The sequence below is a fragment of the Carex rostrata genome, chromosome 4, assembly GCF_964058835.1.
Source record: "Carex rostrata chromosome 4, lpCarRost1.2, whole genome shotgun sequence".
Lineage (NCBI taxonomy): Eukaryota > Viridiplantae > Streptophyta > Magnoliopsida > Poales > Cyperaceae > Carex > Carex rostrata.
In genome coordinates, this window is record NC_135921.1 from 6,227,367 (window position 1) to 6,232,835 (window position 5,469).

Genomic DNA, 5,469 nt, shown 5'->3' on the forward strand with positions numbered 1-5,469 from the left:
TGAAACTTTTCAAGTTGGATTATATGATAATTTGGTAATACAGTCGCAAGGAAAATCTAAGCTAAACACCCATGTTAATTAGCTAACTTATAATAAGCGTTGTTCTTACTCGTTTTGAAATCTTCCAAAGGCGTGAACGAAGTGTTGTCCTTACTAAAATACCAACATTGTAAAAAAAAAAAAAAAGTTTCCTCCAATATACAGTAAATCTAAGCTAAAGACGTATGTTTAACTTTAGCATGAGACTTACAAATAGAGGGTCTCCTGGAATCCAATAAACATGATTTATTGATTATTCTTAAAACAAATTACCTTTTTTCGAGGGTTTGATCCTCACTGTGATATACAAGTAAAACTAGAGGGCTACTTCAGATACCAGCGGTATATTTTATATAAGATTGTCTTGACTAAAACTGAGGTTTAATAATATATCAAGATGCAAAGGAAAAACTCCATAAATGAGCAGAATGCTTTTGCATGCATAGAAATGAACAAGAAAACCCATAACTTTCCAACAAAACAAATTTCAATACCACTGAAGATTGTTTGATATCTCGCTGAACTATTACATGCACCAAAAAACAACCAATTCCAGCTTTCTTTTATATCATAGGAAATCCTCAACAAATACAATTTCAGCCATCTTTGACAACCTTGGAAAACTTGCCAGTTTCTTCAAGAATGACCTGCTTTCTATTCTACGGTACATTTCTCTCATAACCAGCTTCTCTAAAACAGGTGCAGTGCGCAGAATGAATTGTACAACTTTTAAAGTAGACTCAGGATATGCAACAAAATAAGTTATCTTCACAATTTGAAGGCAGTTAAAGAAATTAGATTCTTTTCCTTTCACCTCCCAAAAAGATTGTGCAACTGATGATGAAAGATCATTCTCCTCAAAAGGAAGCTGGAAAAAAAATGAATACAATGGGAAAATTAGATCAAATAAGATAAATTAATTGGAGATATCAAGATAGTAGCAAATAGCCAATCAATAATCAGTTTCTTGGACGCACCGTCAAAGAGACCACCTTTAAGTTGGGGGAACTTTTGAACAAACAAAACACAGCTGCAGCCTGTTCCTCGTACATATCAAAAAATTCGATATGAAGCTCTGTCAATCGATAGAAAGGTACCAGAAGCACTTCTGGTATAGGCCCCTTGGCTAAATGCTAAAACAAGTAAAAGAATAAATTATCATTAATGTGTAAGCCGAATACAAGCTATAGAGAACCTAAAAAGTGTGCATTAATCACCTTTAAGGTAATGGATAGGAACTTTTCTCAAGTATTGATCTCTTACCATAATAAATTCAGAGCATAGTTCAAGTTGTTCAATCACAGTAAGGCTACCAAGAACTCGCAAAATATTACTCTTACAATCCTTGCTTGGCAGACTTTCATATCCAAGTTCACCATAGAGATAAATCTTTGCAAAAAGCAACATAGGGGTTTCAAAACAGAGATCAACAAAATCTCCCATGACAGTCAGCCATTTGAGGTTCGGTGCACGGATGACAAAATGACCAAAGTTATCAAAGCCATTTAGCTCCAAGATCTCAAGTAAAGGACAATTGGAAATGAGTTTTGTTACAGCAATCCCAGTTAAATTAAAGTCCATCAGCCTTAGGGTGTGAAGAAACTTAAAGCCACGGAAAGATGGAGGAACATGTATGGTAAAGCTGTGAGATATATGCACAATTTGCCTCATTGCATAAGTGCTTACTAACAAGTTCAAATTGTAGAATTGGACCACGATGCACTAATACCACTTGGTCAACCAGCCTAATTAGCTCTGACTGTGCACAACCTTCTTTGAATACCAAATTTGGAATTAACATCCACACATTTTTCCATTTGGTTGATAAAAGGCTTGTCCTGACGGCCTCTTTAATTGGAAGTTTCATAATAATTTCCTCTTTTAAATTTGAGGGCAAGTTGCTGATGAAATCTCTTTCTAAATTGAGATCAGCACTACCTGTTTGGGGTCGAAAAATGTTCATGGTGTATGATCTATTAGACCTGAAAAAAGTCATTGGTAAATTATTTAGCAATGATTAGAAAATAGCAAAAGTATAAAGATTGAAACATGGTAAGTGGCATAGAATGGCAGCTATTACTATAGGAAGAGGGCATTTGTGTAGGTTACAGAAGATCACTGGAAATATTATTATCGCTCAAACAGAATTTCGCGCCAGAATTTTATTTAAAATAATTTGCTTCCTTGTTTGGTAATGCAAAATATAGTTTATTGGATTACAAAAATAATTAATTTGCCCTCTGTAATTAGTAGGAATATTCCAACCATACCCCGCACCTGAAAAGTTGTTTTCGTTGGAAATGTCATTTACAGCTTAAATAATTATTTTCAGAAAAATAACAAAGGGGAAACGGGAAAGGGGACATTATTTTTTCTAATTCACATATTAGATTAACAACAGCAGATGCATTATTCCTATGCGTTCACTGCAACAAAATAATAAACATGAATTCCAGCAAAATGTTTGTCCAGTGAGTTTTCATAGCGCAACAGTCAGGTCATTGCACAAACGCACTGATTGATTTAAATAATGAAGTCAATAGATAGATGGATGGATCGATAGATGGATGGATAGACGGATGGATAGATGGATAGATGGATGGATGGATGGATGGATGGATGGATAGATCGATAGATCGATGGATGGATGGATAAATAGAGAGAGGAGTTAATTAGTTACCCGAAGTAGAGGAGAGAGTTAGAAGACGGAGAGTAGTGGTAAATCCAAACGAAGAGGATGCGAGCAGGAGAGGCGCTGAGAGGGAAAGGTAGTGGAGGCGACTGGCGAAATGGTGCGGGTTTTGTGATTTTGTCGATTCCAAAAAAGAAGTGCGGCGCCTCTCCCCTCTGAACTGTTTTGTTGGAGACTTGGAATGAGAATCGGATTTTTTTGGAACAAGGAATAAGGAATAAGGAATAAGGAATAAGGAATAGCTTGTTTTATGTTCGAGTTTGATTGGGGTTAAATAGCTATTATAATAAGAAATTTAAATATTTTGTTTTATTAGAATAGTTTATTTTTATGTATGTTTGAATGTGTAAAACTGTAAATAATAGAGACTATTCGGATTAGCAATGTGTATTTAAATAATATTTTTATTATTCGAAATAGTTAAAATAGCTGCTATTCTCTGTTCCTTGTAAATGTTAGAATAACTATTATTTAAAAATGTGAAGAAAGAAAAAAAAATATTTTTTTTAATTTTCGCCAACACAGTTCCATAATAATAAATTGTCACTACTTTATGTTATCTCCACATTGTGACAATTCATTTAAGACATTATTTACTTATATTTTCTCTTATTAGCACTTTATTAATACTATTATTTATCGGTTACATCTATTCACTATTCCAAATGTACAATCTAAACAACATTGCTACTAATATGAAGAGCATCATTTTCATACTAATTTAAAATCACTATTTTTTCTCTATTTTCATTTACTATTCTCAAATTTCGTTCTTCTAGCTATTCTAACTTCCATCTAAATGTACCCAGAAAAAAATTAAATTTAACTATTCTAATAAGACATCTTACAATCAAACATACTTTGAATCCCGTGTGAGAAGCCAAGCGAATTGGGAAAAAAAATGACTTTTGTTTGGAAAGGGAATTGGGATTTTATTTCCTCTACTGTGGCACTGTTGCAACTTACAAATCGGCAAAGCCTAAAAGCCTACGAAAGGGTTGATCAGGTCCGTCCCTTAATCACAGCACGATTTATCATGCTCTATGCCATGAAATTTTTATTAATATCCCAAAAAAATAAAATAATTCAAATTCTATCTGCTTTTCAGCGAAATTTTGAAAAATATCCAAAAGGTGAGAATCTCACTGGTTCTATAAATTTTGTTTTGTTTTTTTTAAAAAACAGAAATTTATTTATTTTTTGTATTGAAATATTATAAATATTTAATTTATTTCTTTAAAAATAGATAGAGTAAATATAATTTGATTTATTAGAAAGACTGCGACAAATAAACCGGATCAACATTTTTCAGGCCGGATTTTTCGCGGTTGTAAGAAAAATTAATATATTTCTTTTTATGTTATTGGAAAAAAAATTGCTTGGATTCTGAGTTATTGATCCCGGTTCAAAAGTCACTTGTAAGTAAATACATAAAATATTGTCATCTTTCTTGTACATTTAATTTATAAAAAGTTGCATCTATTTAAATTTCTTTTTTAATTATTTAATGATTGTTATTCAAAATGGATACAACTTCTTAGAAATTAAATGTACTAGAAAGATCACAATATTTTATGTATTACCTAAAATTGACTTTTAAACTGCAATCAATAGCTCAACTTCAAAGCATATTTATTTTTCCAATAACACATAAATAAATATATTAATTTTTTTTATAGCCACAGAAAATCCAGCCTAAAAAATATTGATCCGGGTTGTTTGTCATAGTTTTTTTAATAAATCAAATTATATTGTATTTCATTTATTTTCAAAGAAATATATTAAACATTTCTAATATTTCAATACAAAAATAAATAAATTAAAAAAAAAATGTGTTTTGTAAAAAAAAAAACCCCGGTGAGAATCTCACTAAAAAGAAATTATAGAACCGGTGAGATTTTCATCGGTTTGGGCATTTTTCAAAATTTCGCTGAAAACAGATAAAATTTGAATTTTTTTATCTTTTTGGATATTAATAAAAATTTCTGCTCTATGCAACGAATTCACGCCCTATCCGGTATTGTAAAAGGAAATCTTTTAGAATTAGTGGATCAGTGCCGTTCTTTTAACTTTGCACGAATCTGAAAGTCCAAATGTTACTGACACTGCACAAGTCCGAATCTCAAAGAGACAGAGTAAATTGTAAAGTTAAAGGAATCTTTTACACATATTGAAGAGGATACTCTTCTATCACTGTGCCTTGCAGTTAGGGCCTTAGGGGTGTCAATGATATCCTTTTTAACCGTTTATCCGATTCGTACCGTATTCGATAAAGCAGGTATGGATAGGGTTTTTTTTGTTAGCTTATTAGGTATGTATGGGTAAGATTTTTTTTTTCCGTTAACTAAAAGGGTAAGAGTACGTGTAAAAGCTATTTCGTAACCATTACCCTATAGGATAATTATATAAAATATAAAAATATAATAATGTTTGAGCAATAATTTGTGAGTACTTTTGTTATTTAGCATATTATTTTTGTTGTAAGAAAAATATTAAACATATTATTTTTATTGCATGTCTTATTCTTTAATTAAATAATTAAATTTGTCGGAAGATATATTTTTGTTTTTGAATTCTCTTGTTTTATAAAAAAAAATACAATTTAGTTGATATTGATTGCACATTTATTTATTTTTATTAGTAATGTCATTGCATATTTGCGACATAAATGAGTTTTGATGTTCTATTTGTAAAATAATATAATAAAACTAATTATTATACTAATATTATTCGTTATT